We start from the raw sequence: 22,303 nt of genomic DNA on the forward strand, positions 1-22,303 counted from the left end.
AAGTTTTATTCTCTCACAATTCCAGAGGCTGAAAGTCTGAAATCAAATATCAGCAGAGCTGTTCCTCCCTGGGCCTTTCTCCTTGGCAGCAGTCAATCTCTCCTCCTGTGTCCTCCTGTGGTCACCCCTCTGTGTGTGTCCACACTCCTTCTTCTTAGAAGGACACCAGTCAGATTTGGTCAGGGCCCACCCTAGTGACCTCATTTTACCTTAATCACCTTTTAAAAGAACTTATCTCAAAATAGAGTCACATACTAAGGTCCTGGGGTTAGGATTTCAATCTACAGAGTGAGGGGAGTGCACAGTTCAGCCCCTAACAAGGACTTACTGCTATTCCTGTTAAGAGAAGTAGCTCTTTGTAGAAATGAAAATGGGGCTTCATGAGGATTTAAAAATCTTATAGTTGTATATTACTGTTTTTGCCTTTAAAATGTGAACATACGGGGGCACCTAGGGGGCTGTCTCAGTCCGTTGAGTGTCCAACTCTTGGTTTTGGCTCAGGCCATGACCTCATGGTCTGAGATTGAGCCCTGTGTCTGGCTCTGTGCTGACAATGTGGAGTCTGCTTGGGATTCTCTCTCTCTCTCTCTCTCTCTCTCTCTCTCTCTCTCTCTCTCCCCCACCCCTGTTCACACACTTTTTCTCTCTCAAAATAAATAAATAAACTTAAAAAAATAAAATGTGAACATATATATCTTTTAAGATTTTATTTGCAAGTAATCTCTACCCCCAACGTGGGGTCCAAACTCACAACCCCAGATCAAGAGTTTCATGCTCTGTGGACTGAGCTGTCCAGACACCCCATAAATGTGAACACATTTTAACCACCCTCTCCCCAAGGAAGATTACATGGGGCATAGGAGATCAAGACTCAGAAATATGTCACCTTTGGCAGTGCTGGGGACCAGAAAGCCCTGACACACAGCGGTTGTGCGTGTCCAACCAGCACCCTCCCAAGCCTCTGGGAACAGCACCTGTTTTCCCTAGAAGGACCTCCAAGCCACTGTGTGTGGCCTTGGCCTCAGCAGGCACGTGAACAAGCGAAAGGCATCAGGTCGTCCCCCAGGGACCTGCATCTCCCGCTTGGTGACAGAGGTGGGAGATGGTTGGGGTGGCTCCATGCTGGGGACAGACTGTGGTCTGTGCACCTCTGTCCTTTCAAATTCACCTTCCCTGACTCGGGAGGGAAGTGTGTGGACACGCTCTTCTGAGTGGCTGTGGGACAACATTTGCACACACGAGTACCCAGTGGTATACCTCTGTGCATCTCGCAGAAGAGACTCCGAGGGCGGGAAGGAGCCCCTAGAGGAAGCCAGGAAGTGTGTCTGGTTTTCACCCCTGAAGAGTAGCATTTCAAGTGTCCCTGTGGACCTTCATCCACACGATATGAGAAGCCCGGCTGCAGACAGAAATCCTATATGTGATCTTTCAGGCGGGATCACGGGCCTCGAATGATGAGGCCCACGGACAACCCTGACCTCCCAGCCAGACCTGGTGCAGGCCGAGCAGTGTGGTTTTCTGGAAGGAGGTGCGGCAGGGACCCAGGAGTCCCCAGGCCAGCCGTGGTCACGCACACATCCACGTTCCTGGCCCAGCCGTCTGTACTCAGACGCCTCCTCGTGAGGCCCCAGGCTGACGGCCTTTCTCCTCTCCCTCTCCCAGCGCCTGGGACCGACAACAAGGAAACAACAAAATCAGGAGCCTTCTGTGTGGGGCTCCTCAGGAGAGGGCTGGTCGACCTGCCCCTTACCCTGATGCATTTCCGTGAGGAAAACTGGAACGTCAGGAGCTGGAATGTGTGTTTGTGCGTGCACACACACGTGTACACCTGCTTCCTATCCCTGCAGGTGTGTGCCACTCCTGCAGTAACATACTTGAAGGGGAAAAACTCCAGACTCTGAGAAGGAATATTCTAGAATGGTCTGGATTGTCACCTGCAGCCTTATCCCTCGTAAGCCTGGAATGAATTCATGGGGATCCACACATGTAGGTTTGGGAGGGCATTGAAGCAAATGGAATGAGAAGACAGGGCATAGGCATATCAGGGCTAAGAGAATGTCAGGCGATGGGACTCTTAATGGACCACTCACCCGTCCCACCATCTTCCTGGAACCTGAGTGCCCCCCTCCGTCTCCCTCAGAGACACTGGTCACTCAGGCTGAGGCAGAGCTCCTCCCTGGCTGGTCCGCCATCATCCGTCTTCCCAGTCACTGCAGCCCACTGGTCACCGCATGCTCTCTCAGGCGAGATGGGGCCCCAGCGTTCTGTGTGGACGTCCACCTGCGTGTCCCTTGACCTGCCTTCTCCTGGCCTGGGTCCCGACTTTATTTGGCCCATGTGCCTCCAAGTTTCAGGTTGGAGTCTCCCTTTGGAGACACAGGGTGTCTGTAAGCCTGAGCTTCGGGGAAGCAGCACCTGCGTCTGAGGCCTGATTCTACCACTCGTGGGCTGTGTGACCTCAAGCAGGTTATTTGACTTCTCAGAGCTCAGTTTCCTCAGGTACGAAATGAGGATGATGCTCGTGTCTTCCCCTAAGGATTGCACGGGGGTTAAACGAAAAGCCGTAGTTTAATGCTCAGAGCTCAGTGTCCACTCCAGACGCACTAGTCGTTAGTGGTTAATTATTAATGATTAATATTATCCAGTTTGTCCCCCCCGGACCACAGTACAGCTAACTGGCCCCTCCTCTGAAGTGTTTTCTTCCTTGGGGGGCTCTCGGGAGGGGCATGGAAGGTTTCGAAGCTGGGAACTCCCCAGTTTAGCTGCAAAGAGCTACACCTTTTCAAGGCTGTTACACATAAACCCCAAGTTACAGTAGAGACCCCAGTAACTCTCAACAAAGAAGCTCAAATTCCAGATCTGGAAACAAAAGACAGACCCCGCATCGCCCACGTTGGCACTAGGTTTATGTCGGAACCAACAGAAACGTCTGAAATGCAGACAGGAACCCCACGCAGATTTCCCAGCCGCTCTCGGCAGACTGCAACTGGGAGAGATAATTCATCACCATAAAACAAACATCCATTTCACACTTGCTTGGCAATGAGGATGCTCTTATTTGCATAATGATGGTGATTTGCATATGATAAAAATTTGCCTGAGTGAGTCTTGAGCTCCAAATACATTCAAATATGATACCGTTGGTACAATTTACTCAAGGATCCCAATTTAATACTATTTATCTAATGAAAGGAAAAAAATAAATATTGGCTGTAACATCCCATTATGCTCGAGAGTTGGTGTTAAATTATAGTTGAGTGAAGTAAGCGTGCGAAGAGCGGCTTGCCTTTCTTTGAGGTCCACAAAGTCTACAGGTGGGAATCCTGCTTGAAATGGATGTTTTCAGTCACACATGTGCGAAATTGTCCACAAAAGTCAGGAGCAGAAAGGGTGTCTTGAAGATAGGCGTCCTCAGAAAGAAGGAAGGAAGGAAGGAAGGGGAAAGAAGAAAGAAAGGATGAAAGAAAGAAAGAAAGAAAGAAGGTAGGAAGGAAGAAGGAGGGAGGGAAGGAGGAAGGAAAAAGAGAGAGAAGAAAGAAAGGGAGGGAGGGAGGAAGGACAAAAGAAAGAACCAATGAAAAGACAAAAGAAAGAAGGAAAGAAAGAGAGAGAGAGAAAGAAATAAAGAAAAGAGAAAGGAAGGAAGGAAGGAAGAAGGAGGGAGGGAGGGAGGAAGAAAAAAGAGAGAGAAGAAAGAAAGGGAGGGAGGGAGGAGGGACAAAAGAACCAATGAATGGACAAAAGAAAGAAGGAAAGAAAGAAAGAAAAGGAAAGGAAAAGAAAGGAAAAGAAAGGAAAGGAAAGAAAAGAAAAGAAAAGAAAAGAAAAAAGAAAAGAAGGAAGGAGGGAGGGAGGGAGGGAGAAAAAGAAGACACCCTCCAGGTGAGGAAAAGGAGTTCCTCTCGCAAAGGCGCACAGGCAGAAACATGAGCACAGCTGAACGCTTCTGGACGGTCCGCGCCCTCCCAGAAGCCGCCTTCCGTCTGGCTCAGCAGAATCGAGAACTGCAGCGTGTGCCTCTTCAGGCCTGATTGCGCCTCACGCGCTCCCCACGTGGGTGGCTGTCTAAAATATGCTGCGTGTCCCTCTTTGGTCCTTCCTGCCTCCGAGGGTGGGTGGACGGAGCCTTCTTTGAACTCGAATTCTGAAGGGAGGGCCTGGGGTCAGAGCTCGAGGAGTGTTGGCGTGACGTGCACCTGCGTCCCGCCCGAGGCCGTGTCGCCCTCCCTCCCCAGCAGAGCTGCTGGTGGCGGGGCTGTTGGGGCCGGGCCGGGGCAGCGAGGACGGGGACGTGTCCTCTCCTGCAGTACAGGCCATGACGCTTTCTCGACGGCAGTCGGAAGTAGATTTGCCACAACCCAAAACACGGAGGCGCGCGCACACACAGGTCTCGGCTGCCAGGAAATTTCGGAAAACCCTGCTCACCCTGATACCTGTGTCCTGTGGCACATGCCCCCTGTTACCTCCCCTCCCGTCCTGTCCTGCGTTGCCCTAAGCTGCTTTGTTTCTTCGTACGTGACGACCACATCCCACGATGGTGATTTAAACACTCGGGAATGAATTGAGGTAACAGGGATGGAGATTCCACAGGAGAGAGCGGAACCCCCAGGATTTATGTAAGAGTTTCTGTTTCTGCTTCCCTATCATCTCCCTTTTTCTCTGCCTTAAACAGAGAGAAGCCAGCCCTTTGGACCTGTTCCGTGTGGATTCTCGAACTGCTGCATTCATTCTTACAGGAAATCTCTGGTGTCGGCTTAGAAGAGTGACATTATGTCTCCACTGAGATTGTAGAAAAGTTAATTAAGTAAAGAGCTTCTTGCCCCGAATGGTGTCATGGGTGTAGGAGCTCACCTGTGCAGGTGGGGGCTCTCCGTGCTTTGACTTTATCGGGGGTGCATTTTGAGCCGAGAAGGAGAAAGGCTTCTGGCCGCCCGCGTTTACATACCTGCGGGGAAAGCAAGCGCACTGAGCTGACCACGCGCAACGGCCCCAGGGCGTCCACGGGCGTCAGATCTGTGAGCCCTGTGATGCTATTTCCTGGTCCTTCCCCCACGACAGACGTCACCCGCCAAATCGCTCTCCTCCTGTCCTCGGAGCCCGAGCCGACCAGAATCCCTCCCAACACCCGGGAGTGGTCGGCGGAAAGGCGGACGAAATCCGCTTGAACCTCAAGTCGACACACAGGCAAGCGTGCGAGCCTCCAACCAAGCATCAGGACGTGTGACAGACCCTGATATAAGTGAATATTTTACTCTTCATCGTGGACTCTGGTGTTGGATAATTATGACCAGTGTCTGAAATGTTGTTGTTGTTGTTGTTGTTGTTTTCAAGAAGGAAAGCAAAGAAAGATTGGATTACCGTAGAAGTTCTGAGTGATGAAGAAAAGCACTCCCTCAAATATCACTGGCTCTCATACAAAGTTATCTTGAAAATCTCTCGCAGCTCTGGCTTTCGATAATCACACTGAAATCAAAGGCAGGTGGCGATTTTAATTTTGCCAAGTCCAAGGACGGAAAACATACCGCTTGATAATGAACGGAGACCCCTTTGCTTCTGCGAACAGATCCCACAAATAGTTATTGAGCACGTACTAGGTTGGTGGGTTAAGTGGGTAATATGAATGGGTTCTAGTCTCCTTCCTAGTGACTATGTGGAGTGGTTAATTAAGGTCTCTCATAGACTAACCCATTTTTGATATTTGGAGACTGTGATTAAAACAATGAGCCGGAGTCTCAAACACAGGAAATCACACCGGGTGGGAAGAAACGGCCCTCTGAGCAGCGTTTGCTCACGTTTGCACGGGGGCCCAGATCGGCCAGGAAAGGGCTCTTTGTTTGCTCCCAGGTGTCCATCTGCTGGCGTGACCCAAACACGCCTGGTTTTCTTAGACCAATCCCGCTGACCAGGCTGGTGAGCTGTTCAGATCTTCCCAGGAGCGATCTACGCCCCGTGATTTATCTGTCTCGGCCACCGACACGCCCAGAAACAATGTTCAGGCACATATCTGGGCATCCTGGTGTGCGGGTGTGTGGGTCTGTTCTCAGGAGAGGCTGGATCCACTTCCTGTACTCAAAATGCCTCCGTCTTGTGTGCCATGAAATCCAGATTCCTTAGAGTGGTCTATGCGACCCTGCGTGACTGGGCATCATCTTTATGACCATCCGTGCTGGATACCCTGAATCCTGTGCCCTCCCTGGAGCTCTCCCCCCACATGCCTGGCTTTCTCTCCTTCTGCAACTCTCCTATCAGATGCCACCCTGTAACCCCCCCCCCCAGGACCTTAGAGCAACAACCCACCAAGGAGGGGGTTCTTCTTAGGCTTCCCAGGCAATTGCCACCACCACCACTGCGTTGTCTGAGGACATCTGGGCAGACCTCTGAGTCCCGAATATCCCCCAGCCGAGGCTTACAATTCCACCCCAAAAGTTCCCCTTTGTGTAAGGAGTTGTCTCGTCCTCAGACTTTTATTAAAATGCAAACACTGTAACAGATTACTTAACACATTATTTCCTCAACACTTGAGTAAGACAGAAGGTATCAGACAGAGTTCTCTTCTAGCCCGAGAAAGGCAGTTTGAGAGAGAGGTACAAAAAAAAAAAACAAAAAACAAAAAACAAAAAACAAAAACCAAAACCCCATCTTGTCTTTCCCAAAAGATGGGACATTGTTTCTATTTAACAGGTTTACCTAGAGTAGATCCGGAAAGGGGCTCTTAATGTTTCAGTCTCGGTGTGTTCAAAATTGGTCAATTTTAGAGTGGATTTTTGGTGAAGGGTCTGACATAAATCCTACAAAATGTACCAGGCGGGCGTATTACCTTACTGTGGCTGTTGTGACGGGTTACAACAAACTTGGGGGCTGAAAACATCACAAATGCACTCCCGCCATCGTGGCGGCCAGAAGTTTGAAATACATTTCACTGGGCATCAGCAGGTGCCAACCCAGCAGAGCCGGTCCCTTCTGGGGGTCCCAGGGGAGAGCCCATCAGGTGCCTCTGGCTTCTGTGACCTCGTCTTCCACGGTCGTCTGCGATCCGTCTGCCTCTTTGTAACGAGGAAATCGTTCGTGATTGCATCTCAGGCCTCCAGATAGTCCGGGATAGCCTAATTTAATCGTCTGTGCAAAAATCCCTTTTGCCACGTGGGTAACATTCACCAGTTCGGGGATGGGGGCTTGGACGCCACGGGGGCCATTACTCAGCCTTGATAACAGGATTGTCTCTTACTTTCACCCGTGGTATTTCTAACCCAGAGCAAGGGCCTTAGCCAAATCCAAAAACTGACAGGAGAGACTGTAGATATTAATTGAATCCCACACGATTCTGCACGTTAGGTGAGGTTCAGGGAGTAGCTCTCAGAGAGAATTAAGGCAGAGCTTTGGAGCAAAATGTTGGCCAAGTGACTTTGCTGCAGCGGTCTCAGCGGAACTGTCCCGCAGGCATTTCCTTTCCAGCCCTGGGGGGGGGGGTCTCACTGGGGCTGTTAAATAGGCCCCCGACACCACCGTTCCGCAGCGGACAGTCACGTTTCGACCACATTGTTTATTTCTGGCTCATCCATTTAGAAACCATCCCCTGGGACCCGCCGTCACGACTCGTACAAATGAAAAAGCCGTTAAACTTTTAATGGAGCGCGACCTCTGCCAGGACACTGCTGGGATTCTTCCTGCGGCTGCCGCTCACGTCTCAGGAGTAGAAATGAACGGACTAAGAGTTTGCGGCTCAATGTAGTTAAAATATAATATATAAATGTTTGATAGGAGTGAACTTTGTGAACAACGCCCCAAAGAGAGGAGTCGCAAAAGAAACAAATATCGATCGGAAAGATTGGATGAAACCCGACTCCCCTGGAATGCCCAGGCCTTGGGACGCACTTACACGCGCACGGACGCCAAAGAGGCAACCGAAACGTAGGCGCCATGTTTGCAGAAGCCAGAAGATCACGTCTTGAATGGCTAAAGGGTGCTTGCACATCAGTACGTAAAAGACAGATGGATGTGGTCAGAATTTCTACAATGTTAGGGGAAGGGTCTCATCAGTAAATGTTCAGTTTTACCTTCCGTTGGTTGTGTTTTTCAGTTGCTAACACTTGTTTTAATGTTTATTTATTTCTGAGGCAGAGAGACACAGAGCATGAGCAGGGGAGGGGCAGAGAGAGAGAGAGAGAGAGAGAGAGAATCCCAAGCAGGCTCTGAGCTGTCAGCACCGAGCCTGACACAGGGTTCAATCTCACGAACCATGAGATCATGACCTGAGCCAAAGTGGGATGCTTCACGGACTGAGAGCCCCCCCCCCCCAGGCTCTTCCCATGAGAAGGTAGGGAAATTGGAGCCCAGAGGGGGTCCCACAACTAGGAAGCGTCGGGATGGGGGCTCAGGGCGGGCCCTCTGAGCCGGGACTCTCCAGGGCCGTGTCACTCAGCCTCCTCCCGCACAGTCAGGAGCGTGGGCCACAGTCTGATCAGGAACCAAGTGACACATGGCTCAGCGAGGCCCCTCTTCATTCTCTGTTACCCATCCCCTTTCTGCCAGAAGGGAGGAAGGGGTGAGGTGGGCGCACGTCGGTGTCTTCTGCCTTGGCCGTATGACGATGAGTTCAGTTCCCCGTCATGACCCGCTGTGCCCTGCCCTGCTCCCGCTCCCTGGGCCACCTTGCTTGGCTCCCTTGGCTGAGGGCTGCTGCCCTGCCCGCCCATCCTCTTTCCTGGAAGGCAGAGGACCAGTGTCCCCAAGCACTGCCGGGAAAGCCTCAGGGCTCCCCAAAGCTAAGTAGCCCTCGTCACCGAGCCCATCCAGTGACTCCCTTTGTGTCCCTGAGGCTCACTGCTTCCCTGGTGCGGAGGATGAAGGGAGGCCCACGGCCCCGAGTCACCATCTCAGCACCCTGCGCGTGAAGCCTGGCCCTGTCGCCGTTCAGCGGCCGGAGCACCTGTTACCCGCGGAGATTGGCTGAACTCTTGGGTGGGGAGCCTACGTGCCCGCTAACGGGACAGCTTGAGTTTCTCCAGATGCTCCCATTCCAGGGTTCTGTCATTCAGCAGGATGGCTTCCGCGTTTATTAGTATAAAAGAGAGCAATCAGCTGAAAGCCGAGGCACCATCTGGAGAAAAAAAATCGATGTCTCTATATTTAGGCCAGATGGGAGCAGATTCAACCCAGCCGAACGGCACGTGTCTGTGCAAGTACGTGCCAACGGCATTCTTGACGCTCCGTGGCACATGCTCGTTACTTACCAACTTGGAACAATGACGTTCAAGCCAGGCCCTGGGCAGCGCCCCTGTTTATAGGGAACCCCAGAGAACAGCCCGCGGAAATAGCTGCGGGAGTGGGGACAGACAGCCCCCTCCAGGCACTCCCAGCCGCCGATGGAAAACGCGGCTTTTGTGTTCTGCCCTGAGTCCTGTTCCAACGGAGCCCAGCTGCCAGCTCACCCCTCGCAAACAGAGGGACATGGTGTCCTGGGCACGATGTCCTCCTGGGCCTCACGGTCCCTGCTGGCACTTGGGTCGTCAGAGCTCTGTGTCTGATGCATGAATGTCCGGCTCAATCTCTAGGACTCGGGAGGCACTTAGGAGTTTATCATTCATTCGAGGCAACCAATATTGATCGTCGACTATGTGCCAGGCAGCTTGGTCAGTGTGTTTAGTGGGCAACTGTGTCCTTTCCAGCTTTGCTGAGGTATGAGGGACACGTGCCAGCTGTGTGTGTTCCAGTTGTACACAACCGCGTTCTGGCACACGCCGTGGAGTTGTTACCATAATCACGCTAACGGACGTCCCCATGTTTCCCATAGTTGCCCTTTGTCTTCCGTGCCGCGAGAGCACCGACATCCACCCGGAGCGTGTCCTTCAGGCTCTGGAGGCATAACCGACAGAAACCAAGTCTGGCTGACTTCAGCAGAAAAGGGATCTATTAAGAGGACCTGGGGTGACTCACAGGACCTCTCTATTCGGAAGCCACACGGCAGCCATGATGCCAAAAGTGGTGTTGGCCGTTTGCCGTGAGAAACACGTGTGCCCGGCCCCGGTACAGACGCAGCGCCCCCGTGGGAGCCGGGGCGGCCTCTGAGCCGCACGAGGATGCCCCCCGTGGCGGCCCCGGCCAGCGCTGGCTTCGTGGTCCTTTCTGGAATAACAGGCACACAGTGAGATCAGTGAGATCAGCCGGGGACGGATCCCAGCTGGACGAGGCCATCCCGGGGACAGTAGTGAGCCAAGAGGAGGAAGGGACGGGATCCGCCGGTCCCGCTGGCTTGTGGCGTGGAGGACAGACAGACTCCCTGTGCTCAGACACGGACGACCGTAGTTTATCCGCGACACCAGCCAGCGTTACGTACCTTAATTAACACGGAGACACCGCCCGAAGCAACCCATTCCACGTACAGCCACGTTCACGGGGGTTCGTTTTCTTATTTCAACGGTTACAGGATTGCCAACGACTTGTACGTATTTTCCTCTGAGTTTGTCTGTGTTTTCCAGATTTGTTTATCTAAAAACACTTTCCAGGGCACCTGGGTGGCTCAGTTGGTTAGGTTCCTGGCTCTTGATCTCGGCTCAGGTCATGATCTCACGGTTGGGGAGTTTGGGCCCCGCGTCGGGCTCCGCGCTGACAGCGTGGAACCTGCTTGGGATCCCCTCTCTCCCTCTCTGCTTCATATGCTCTCTCTGGCTCTCTCTCAAAATACATAAATCACTTTTTAAAATTTTTAAAAATTAAAAACTTACAGCTTCTCAATTGTGGCAAAAATATATTCCCATGAGGCTGGTGATGAAGGCTTTACGACATCCACGAAGCAATCACTGTATTTCCTGTGACTTCATAACGGAAAAATAAATGGTAAACTGCATTCATTGTAAAGGGACAAAAAGAGAGCTCCTGCCCTCCCACCAAAAGTCGTGACGTCTGGACACGGGCTACCTGAGACATTGAGAAGTGGGTCAAGATTTCATCAAGCGAGCAACTGGCACAATATGGGGACACGGACCCCATCAAAACCGCAGAGACTCTATCACATCCGGTGTGGACCGATGTCTCTGCTGGACCAATGCGCAGGAGGGTCATCCGTAATCATTGTGCGGCTGGGCACTTCACATTTATCAAGTATTTAACCCGTGTGATGCCGTGTAGTTAACCCCAAATCAATTTCCAGCCTCCCTGTCTGTCTGCTGCTTTCAAATAAGGCTGGAGGGGCGCCTGGGTGGCCCAGTCGGTTAAGGTCAGGTCATGATCTCACAGCTTCGTGGAATCACGCCCCATGTCGGGCTCTGTGCTGGCAGCATGGAGCCTGCTTGGGGTTCTCTCTGTCTCTCCCTGTCTCCGTGCTCCCTCCCGCTCGCGCTCGCTCTCTCTCAAAACAAATAAATAAAACTTTGAAAAAACAACAACAACAACAATCAAACAAGGCTGGAAAACCAAATACCCTTCCCTGCAGCAAAGGGAGGCCTGCACACAGTACCGGCCAATAGAAATCTGGGAGAGAGGGAAGAAGAACCACATGGCTGTCGCCATCCCCAATTGTTCCTGCCTTGAAGACTGATGCGATGGCAAGAGCTGCAGCAGCCGTCCTGTGACTATGAGGGAAAGACTAGGGCAATCCTAACCGTACAGTCCTGAGACACGAGCGGGCCGTGAACGGATGCCTTAGGACTAGCTGTCTGTGAGAAAAAAAACTCCCCACTGACATGAATTACTAGCAGTTAATGTGTTTCTAACTCAGGGGAGTCTCATCTCCACATTACACATGAGGAAATTGAGGCCCAGGAAGGTGAAGAGACTCTCCCAGGGCAGTGAGCTGCTGGGCCAACATCGGAGCCAGAGTCTGCACAGTTCATTCAAACCCTGCACCGTGGAAAGCGGGGGCTAGGAAGTCAAGGGTACGAGCATCTGTTCAGTCCTGTTTAGGGGACAGTTCTGTCATCTCAGGTGAAAAGAGTACCGGATCACTAGAAATACTTCGGCGTAGTAGAACAGGGGTGACATCGGGCACCTTTCTGGCTTGGGGAAACCTGCCTGAGGATAATGCCCCCTCCCACCCTCCCTCCGTGTCCACATGTACCAGACTGCTCTGCTGAGAAATTACCCTGTGAAGCAGCAAACAGGAGCGTGGGGCCTCCAGAACATTCTGGAAAGTCACAAGTATGCTCACGTATGTCTTTGGAGCCTGACCGTGAGAAATCACGTGCCCACGGCCAAGTCCTCCTGGATGACCCGATTTTTATCAAAGCAGAGAAACCCAACTTGGCAGAGGGATTCCTTCCAGGAAGCGGTGCCGTGAGTCCTGAAGCAAGTGCAGGTCCCAGTATCCTGCGAGGGCGAGGGCCCTTCTAGAACATTCTGTCACTAGGATAGCAGACAGACCTAATCCAAAATCTATTCCATAAGCACGAAGCAATGCTAGCTCTCGGTGAGGGCGTGGCAGCCTCGAATGTGGAAGTTGTTAGCTGGCTTCTCTGACATCCTTTCTTGCCAAAAACGCAGGGATTATCGGAGGCCCCGGGGACCGTTTTGCCTCGGCTCAGACAGGTTCCAGAGACAGGAGTGGGTTTCGGGAAGGGAGTCCCTTGTGATTGATGCCCTGTCCGGGTCTGCTGTCTTGGCGTAGGCCTGCCTGGGGCGTCTGTCCTTGAATTAGTAAGGACTCCTCTCTGCAGGGGGGGCGCACTGGCTCAGGGGAACTCAAGGGGGTGGGGCGTGGGGGGCGTTTAACAGCAGGAAGGGTGTGAACGTCCTGAGAAGGAGGTTAAAAACCACTTGGACTCTCTTTCCGTCTCTCATCCCTCTACTCTGCACATCACTTCATTCCCTCTGCCCCGGGGACCTGGATTCTCCATCGAGTGGGAAACGTGGCTGCCAGCAGCAACCAGTTTGGGTGGATAAAGGTCCCACTGGGATCGGGGACCCGGCTCCCTCGCCGGATCCCAGCTCCAAACTTCCTGGGACGGTATCTGCAAGGGGGCTTTCTGGCCAGCGTGGACTAACCGACCTCGGGGACACGGAGGGAAGGCGATGTGGAGGCACGGCCATCCCCTGGGGAACGTGGCAGGTCCCGTGGAACTGGTTGTTCCCAGAACTGGGGCAAGGTTGGCGGCAACCGAGGTACCCCCTTCCCCCGCCTAGGCACGGGACAAGCCAGGCAGAGTCTTCTCCTCTTTCTCTCCTTCCACACCCCTCCCCCCCATACTTCTCAGGTTCCTGTTTGTCTCGGGCTGTTCCCACAGGGATGCTGAGTGTGGGCAGTCCAGAGCACTGAGCGAGAAGCGATAGCAGCTGGCCGTGGCTGAACGCTTTCCAGAAAGCCCCCAGCCGTCTCTTGTGTTGGGGAAGAAGCCTTCATCTTACGTGGAAAGCCAGAATAGGAATATCACGTCTTAGGCTGACATCACCATTATCTCCCCCGACCTCACGCTTACAACTGGTTTTCTGATTTATAACAGTAGCATGTTAATTACATTTTAATTGTGCCAGGAATATGTATGTATATATTCTCCTTGTAAGATGCTGAAATTCAGGGGTAACGCTGAAGTTCTCAACAACTTCTCCCTCGAGCGCAGACCCTCCTTCTCTCTTCCCCAGAAATAACCACCGGTCCCTGTTTGCGTCGTATCTCCGTGGACTTCTTTCTCTGAATTCACACGCATGTGTTGGAGCACAGAACTTGCGGAAAAAAGTCGACAGAACCGTAGATGAACTCAGGCAGCTTTTTCATCCGACAGAACATCAGTGAGCTATTCGCACATCGTTGCTTGTCGGTCCACCTCTGAAACCACACTTCCCTACTCACGGACATTTGGACAAGTTCTTTCTAACTTTCCCCCATTAACTGTGCTGAAATAGACGTCCTTGTGTGTGGAGGGGAGCGTTTCCCCAGTGGGGTATCGGAGGCGTGGAATTTGTGTCTGCTTTTAAAATCCCATCGGATGGTCCTACCCGCACAGCGAGACGACACCTACCTCCAACACGCTCATCAACACCGGACACCGACGATCCTTTACCGTTTTGTTACCGTTCTCTCAAGTGGCAGCTTGAGAACCCGAAACGTGATCCACGAGCGCCGGGTCTGCGTTTCGCAGGCAGTTGATGGCGCTTGCAAGGCGTGAAGACAGTTTGAGCAAAGCACAGCATTTCATTAACAAAAGCTGACTTTTAAAATCAAATGACCGGCTATGTGCAGGGTTTCAGCCATTCACTCTTACCAACAGTTATTTGTGAAATTGACAGTCTTTGTGAGTTGTTACCAAATGATAAACACTTGGATTCCAAACGAGATGTCATTAAGAAGCTTCGCTTTATGTGTGTAATGGGACAGCAGCTGCCTCTTTGCCAACAAAAGAACAGTATTTCTTTAAAAAAAGAGCCTTAAATTAAAGTCAGAAAAACATTCTTGGACATGATTCTGTAATAGATGGAGCTTTGGATTCATGGGTTGGGCAGAAAATTGGACTGGGAGAAGTTTAAACTCCTTCCCAACTTGGGGAGCCTGCGTGTCCGTGATTCATCGGGTGACTCTCAGCCACAAGGACGACTCAGTCATTGGACACACTTTTACTTGTCTCCCGCCATCTGCCTGGTGCTGCCGTGGGCGTCGGGAGTGGAGCAGGGATCGGGACGGATATGGCACCTGCTCTCAAGTAGCTTCCACCCTAGACGGAAGAAGTGGCAGTCATCCAGATAAGGCACACCCCAGATAATTTCAGAAGAATCTCGGAAGAAAAACGCGGGTTGTCATGATGGAGATGGGCTGGCGTGGGAGTTTACGTTACCGAAAGGGCCCTCAAGCTCGGCGAGTGGCGACAGACTCATTGAGAAAGATTCGGAGGAACTACATTTTGGGATGAGGTCCTGGGGGCGGGGTTCACGCTGGCTTCCTGGCCATCTGTGGGGGAGGAGAGGATGGTCAACGCTTATCTAAAGGCGGGGGGCTGGACGGAATGACTTCTCAGCCCCCCTTCCAGACTTGGATTTGACAGCTTTCCAAAACACTAGCAAATCTTACCTCTTTAAAACATTTTTTTTAACGTTTATTTATTTTTGAGACAGAGAGAGACAGAGCATGAACGGGGGAGGGGCAGAGAGAGAGGGAGACACAGAATCTGAAATCGGCTCCAGGCTCTGAGCCGTCAGCCCAGAGCCCGACGCGGGGCTCGAACTCGCGGACCATGAGATCGTGACCCGAGCTGAAGTTGGACGCTTAACCGACTGAGCCACCCAGACGCCCCAACAAACCTTACCTCTTAACCTCCCTCTCTGCGGACCCGGGAGCCCAGGACAGGAATGACGTGGGCAGCTCTCGGCGAGGATTGGAGGGAGCGTCCCCGGGCATCACCAGCTCAGCCCTGACGGCAGACACTCCTGGAAGCTGGCAGCTTTCTGGAGGTTCTACCAGGTGTATCCAGTTTGGTCTATACACATGATGGTGGAGGCAGCTAGACGTGTTGGGCTTGAGTCCTGGTTCTGCCATTTACGAGGTACGTGACCTTGGCGGAGGTCCTTGACCCTTCTGTACCTCAGTCTCCCCGCCTGTAAAGTCCTCGGATGTCTGGGAAGGGTGAGCTGCTTAGCACTGCAAGGCACGTGACCTCTGGCACACAGCGAGCGCTCAGTACGAGCCGACTACCCTGATCCCGGGGGATCCCTCGCGCTGATGAGGTTCCTTGGGGGAGGTGCCCAGGGAGACACAGGGCCCAGATGACTGCTGACTGGTGAGCGTCTCCCTCCGGCTCCGTCCTTGGCGCATGACTGTCTTTGCAGGGGTCCTCCCCAGCCTCTTCTTCCGAGGCGGACCCTGCACTGCCCTTCCGGTTCAGGACGCCTCGGCACCAGCACCAGGACGCCCAGACTGCCCGCTGGCCTGTGGAGAAGCCCCTGCAGGACCCCTCCTGCTTCTGAATTAGAGAGTCTCTTTTCCCGATGCCCCCTGCACCCTGGGGTATTCGATTGGGAGAAAAGCCAAGGATTCCCAAGAGATTTCTTCTCCTTTCTCCATCGTGTCCAGAGACACTGAATGTAGGGCATCCTCTGCTTGAGGGAGAGAGAGAAGAAAACGATGCGTATGACACAGAAAGATCATCCCACACGACGTGCACGTGTCCAGGCAGCTGCCGGGGCTGGCGTGTGGTGGCCGGGGCCAGCCGTGCCCAGAGGCTGCAGCCCACCGTGGGGACCCAGCAGGGAAAGGGTGAGTGGGAGGCACACCGACCCCTCTCCCCCACCCTGTCTCCCGCCAGTGTGCCCCATTGGCCAGATCTCCCCACAGGATAATGGAACTGTCGCGCGGTGCCATTCACAAAATCCAGTCCCTGAGGCACAGAGCAGTGGAGAGGAACCCAGAGGGGCCGAAGGGAAATGCCTGGTTCAAAAGCTTCTGCTCTGATCTGAAATGATCTCTTCTCTGCAGGGGACGCATTTTGTCATGCTTCCTGTAACTCGGACGTCTATTCAAGGGAAGAAGCTGAGGGATGCCTCCTGTGACACCCCCTCAATCCCCCCAGGTAGAAGGTGGCCAATGGACGATATCTGTGCAGGAAAAACATCAATTTGTGATCGTTACTGCTGCCTTCAAGGATGCAAAAGGGACAGCCCCCAAATGACACCAGATAGTGCGTGCACGGTATCGTCTGAAGGATGGGCTTTCCACTTACAGGTAGAATCATATTTAATCATAAGCTTGAGGGAAGACTGTGCTACCTTACATAACATCCATAAATTATCCCGGTGTACTTAAGAGTCGGGTTCATTGATTTATAATACAGTTCATTTATAAAAACCAAACTTATTTCACAGACGACAGCAGCTGCTTGAAACACTCTTTAAAGTGAAGGTGGCCTACAAATTATCCGGCGGTTTCGTTTGAAACAAATTATTCATGAGAAATGCAGTGTCGGCAGGAAGGAGGCTACATATTAATCCCTGACAAAATGAGCCTGTATCAGTATCTGATCATTGTTTTGACACTTCAGGACGGGAACACAGCACTCCGATGGGTGAGGGGAGCACCGAGGGAGATGGCAGGCTCGCGGTGGCGGACAAATGCCACGCGTGATACACGGTCCCCCAACATATGCAGGCCCTGCGGAGTCTCCTCTTTTAAAAGGGGCAAATCGCTTTGTAAGAAAACAGCACGCTTTTACTGTCTCTGTTTCTGAGGGAGGACGTGGCAGGGCCGTGCCGAGTCCCCGAGAGCGGGTGGTCCATGTGTCATCGGGATGATGTCTCATCTGAGGGCTTGGCTGGGGAAGAGTCAGTTTCCACACGCTTGCTGGCCACTGGCAGAACTTTCTTAGGCTGCCGCCTGCCCTGTGCCCTGTGCTCTAATGTGGCCGCTTGCCTTCATCGAACCAACAATGGATCCCAGCGACCTGGCCGCTACAGGACCGTAAGCCATAAACACGCACGGACCCCAGCCGCACTCGGGGAAGGGGCCACACCGGGGGTGACTCTCAGGAAGGGTGATGATGGGACCGCTTGAGCACCTGTCTGCCGTGGGAGGAAAGGCCAGAAACGGGCTCGGGGGGTGAGGAGAGCCGGCAGCTGAGAAGACAGCGGGGCAGACACGAAGACACAAGAAAACATGTAAACGAGAAAATGGTTCAAAGACATTTGTTGTTTTTGGATCGCTGATCTCCGGTGCAAAGTAATGAAACTTCACTCCAAGCAGGTGCAGAGCAGAAAAACACACCTCTTGTTCTATCTAGTGTTGAAGAGCAGAATTGTAACCAGTGCCAAAGACGTCCCCGCTGACTTTATTATTTTTTTAAGTTTACTTATTTATTTTGGGAGACAGAGCGAGCAGGGGAGGGGCAGAGAGAGAGAGAGACAGAGGGAGACAGAGAATCCTAAGCAGCCTCCAGGCTCTCAGCACAGAGTCCAACAGGGGTTGGGGGGTGGGGGGCTTGATGTCACGGTTCATGAAATCATGACCCGAGCTGAAATCAAGAGTCAGAGCTCAACCGACTGAGCCACCCAGGCGCCCCCGACCCACTGGCTTTAATTTTTTTTTTAATGTTTATTTATTTTTGACACAGAGACAGAGAGAGAGCGTGAGTAGGGGAGGCACAGAACAGAGAGAGAGGGAGACAGAATCCAAAGCAGGCTCCAGGCTCTGAGCTGTCAGCACAGAGCCCAATGCGGGGCTCGAACTCATGAACCATGAGATCATGACCTGAGCCGAAGTCGGACGCTCAACCGACTGAGCCACCCAGGCGCCCCCCCCCCCGCTCCCCACTGACTTTAAACCAAAGGCCCTATCACTGTCCTCCAGGAAAGCCTGCCGGGTGCGTGTGGCTTCCTTCACCTGTTGGCCTCATGTCGGCTCTCCAGCTGTGGACTCGCACGGGAGGCCCGGGCACCAGGCTGCTGACGGAAAGCCTCCACTCTCCTCCTATGTTTTCGTGGAGTCACCGAAAGGCAGGCCTCTGTCAGGCTTCTACTTCGGCACTTTCCACGCAGCTTCCTCTGTCTCCGGACGCTGAGGGGAGAATGAGGACATTGGAGTCACGCCCTCTGATTCTACACAAAATAATCATATCGCACAGTGAAAATATCTCTCCCTTGTAAGCCCTCCAGTTGATTAAATGGCTGAGTGGGCAGGTTGGCATTTCGGGGAGACATTCGGTGAGCAGAGCTACGTGTCAGTGTCTCGACTCAGAAATCAGTCAGGTTACAAGTGCAGAGAATCTTCCACTTTTTTCTCCAGCTCCAGACCCTGTTACCAGATGAAATGCCTGTCATCCTGTGTGTCTTCGGACAACTCGAAATTCGTTGTGGAATCCTGCGTTGTGGGTTACGCATGCCCTGGTCAGGGGCTTAGATAACGGATCCTCTCCCAGCAACACTGAGAACTGCCGAGTTGGGGGGGTTGGGTTACGATAGGACAATGGATCACAAGGTCAATCTCAAACAGACCCAGGTATGTAGGGAGAATAAGGTGGCTTCTTCAGGGGACAGAAGGTCATACGTCACTCGAGGACAGGCACACCGGGACTCCTGGGTGGCTCAGTCAGTTGAGCGTCCGACTTCGGCTCAGGTCATGATCTCATGGTTCATGGGTTCAAGCCCCACCTCAGGCTCTGCGTTGACAGCTAGGAGTCTGGAACCTGCTTCGGATTCTGTGTCTCCCTCTCCCTCCACCCCTCCCCTGCTCACGCTCTGTCTCTCAAAAATAAATAAACACTAAGAGGGCAAGCACACACGTGACCTCACACAACACCGCCGACAAGGAAGAAGCGACTCAGAGCTGGGCTCCCATCGAGGGCCAGCCACTCGCACATCACCCGGCACATTTCGTCTTAGCAAGGCCGTAACGGAGACATTTTGGGTGGCGTCCACAGAATTGCCGAGGGCCGTCCGTGCAGAATAATTTGACGCAGAAGGGTCGGTCCCGTGGGCAGGATCTGCCCACGTGGCAAGACAGGACGGGCAGGGATCTTGGCCAAAGACGGCTTCTCATTGCTTCGCTGGAATTAAGCACTAAAATTAAATTAGTCCGGAGTAACAGTCACTACGTTTGTAAACACCACAAAAGAAACGTAGTTTAGAGTGACCACCCCGTCTTGATTCTGTCGGCTTGCCCATTAGGCATGTGGCAGCAGGGGCCCTCCTGGCCTCCCCGCGTTCAGGTGATCCAGGTGTGCTCAGTCATGACCAAGCACAGGGGCCAGCGGGAGACCTCCCAGCCCTGTCCGTCCGTGGGCTCAGTGACCCACAGCTTTCTAGATGGTGGCTGCTCTCTGATAATACTCTGTCATATACTTGAAAGTTGCCAAGAGAGGAGATCTTAAATGTTCTCATCACAAAAAGGAAACGGTAATCGTGTGATATGATGCAGCTGTTAGCTAATGCCATGGTGGTAATCATTTTGCAATATGTAAGTATCAAATCGATATGATGTACACCTTAAATTTGTACGATATTACGTCAATTTTATTTCAAGAAAGCCAGAAATAATAAAAATAAAAGTCAGAATAGCACACTCATGGCTGAGCTGTGGACATAAAAATAAAAGCCACACTCGTGGCTGAGCTGTGGACACGTGTGCAGCGTGACCCTGACGTGAACGTCGTTTTAAGCTGCTGAGATTCGGAGACTGTTGATTCACAGCGTAACCTAGCCTGTGCTGACCTGTACAAGTTTGTGTCTGTTACCTGTATTGTCAACGATATGCTGGTGTTTTGTATCTTATTCTGTTCTACTCTATTTCGTTTATTTCTAAAATGTTGGTTGTGGGTGCCTGGGTGGCTCAGTTGGCTAAGTCTGACTTCATCTCAGGTCATGACCTTGAGTTCGTGAGTTCCAGCCCCGGGTGGGGCTCTGTGCTGACAGTGTGGAGCCCACTGGGATTCTCTCCCTCTTTCTCTCTCTCTCTCTCTCTCTCTCTCTGCCCTTTCCCCACTTGAGCTCTCTCTCACCCTAAAATAAATAAATAACCTTAAAAAAAATTAAAATGTTGGCTGCAATCCGATAGATCTCACAGCTCACGATGTTTTTGAAAAACAGCCTTGCGAATACCCATTTATTTTGGGATTGGTGGTTAAGCCTCTGCCTCTCTGCCCCGGCCACACGTTCGATGAGGCTGTGGCCGGGTCAGTGAGTATGTGGCGAACGAATGAGTGAACGAACAAATGGAATGATTTTATCTACTTATTTAAACGTCCTGATCCCAGCAGTCCTTGAGACCCAGCATAGGCTGAGCCAGCGAGGGCCACGTCCCACACAGAGAGCGTGGCAGCAGGGGCAGCAGGGCTGAGAACGTCCCTGATAACAAGGCCAGCGCCCATCAGTTTTCCCCGTGATTTCTACCCACCATCGAAGGAGTGGATCCCCTTCCTGTCATCTCCTCGTCCGAAAGAGATGCTCACGTTCCAAGCTTCCCTTGGAAACGAGCCCACGCTGCTCCAACTTGCAGGGACTCAGGCTGGGATCCACATCCACACGCTAGGAAATTGAACATTAAGGCCATGTCTCGGTAAGGGAAGCTCGGAATGAGATCCATTCAGTTACTGCAAGTTCAGCTTCCATCCGGAAGACGCTTCTTCATTGCCTTGGCTGGGCTGCGGGTAATGGAAAGGTTACATTGGCTTCAAACTTTTATTTTATTCATTGTGTGATAACTGATTTCAAATATTGAACTTCCTTCAGAGGAACAATAAATTACTTTGTGAAATATAGATTATGCCAATAACGGATGAGCTAGATATAAATGGAATCCCAATATCTTTGGGATGTATTCCTGTGTGCATGTCTCTAGAAATTGGAAGAAAAGAGAGCACCCCAGTAGTGAAATAAAGCAGCATTGCTGATGTGTGTTTTTTATACGTGGGATGCCTGGATGGCTCAGCTGGTTAAGCGTCCGACTTTGGCTCAGGTCGTGATCTCGCGGTCCGTGAGTTCGAGCCCCGCGTCGGGCTCTGTGCTGACAGCTCGGAGCCTGGAGCCTGCTTCGGATTCTGCGTCTCCCTCTCTCTCTGCCCCTCCCCTGCTCACACTCTGTCTCTCTCTCTCTCTCAAAAATAAATAAACATTTGAAAAAAAATCTAAGAAAAATGAAAAGAGCGTCCGTTGTCCTGTTTGCTCCATGGATCCAGGCCAAACTCGTGGATGAAGTACATTGTCTCTTTGTTTGGTTCTGGGCAACACTTAACCGGTCTTTTCAGACAAAAGTGAATCTCAGGTTTTATTCTAGAAATAAAAAGTGGGCACAGAGGTGCCAAAGGACCCCGTGTAGAAATGTATTGTGTCCACCCAAGAGATATTTATTGAGTGTCTACACCAAGGGAGATGACGGTGCACAGAAATCACCGTCCACGGAGCCCATCTTCTTGTGCGACAGAAATGGCGCCGATGACAAGGTGTCCTGGTGCGTGAGGAGGTGATGGGTGCTTTGCAGAAACTACAGCAGAGGGGGGACAGTGCAAAGACAGCCAGGGAAGTCTCACTGAGAGACGACGCGCAAGGAAAGACGCCAGGCTGGTGCAGGAGACGCTGTACCAAGGTCTCAGGCAGGGGGGTCTTGGGATGGTCACAAGCCTGCTCAGACCGGCGGCACTGTGGGGGGCTGTCCTAGGCATGCTGTGACGGTGGCATCCCTGCCTCCCGTCCATGAGGCCCGGTAGCATCTCTTTCTTTCTCCCTGTGCCCAAACATCTCCAGACGTTGGAACACGTCCCTTTGGTCGGGAGAGAGGGGGCCCTCGGCTGAGCAGCTCTGAGCAAACGGGAAGGCTCTGCCTGGGGCGGAGCGAGCAAGAGTCACAGCCGAGGTCAGCAGGGGCCACGGGCCACGCGCAGGTCCCGTGCGCCATCCTGAGGCCTTG

At 52.4% G+C, this 22,303-nt stretch overlaps 1 protein-coding gene across 1 annotated transcript in view; it reads left to right on the top strand.

Moving 5' to 3' along the window:
• The first annotated feature begins 3,946 nt into the window (after window positions 1-3,946).
• Window positions 3,947-22,303, top strand: part of RAN (RAN, member RAS oncogene family) — a 595,260-nt gene continuing 576,903 nt past the window's right edge. The window contains exon 1 of the mRNA XM_049620694.1: window positions 3,947-3,953. The gene's annotated coding sequence lies outside the window, so the exon portion shown is untranslated. The remainder of the gene's footprint in view (window positions 3,954-22,303) is intronic.

Source organism: Panthera uncia, assembly GCF_023721935.1.
Source record: "Panthera uncia isolate 11264 chromosome D3 unlocalized genomic scaffold, Puncia_PCG_1.0 HiC_scaffold_9, whole genome shotgun sequence".
In the NCBI taxonomy this organism is placed as follows: Eukaryota; Metazoa; Chordata; class Mammalia; order Carnivora; family Felidae; genus Panthera; species Panthera uncia.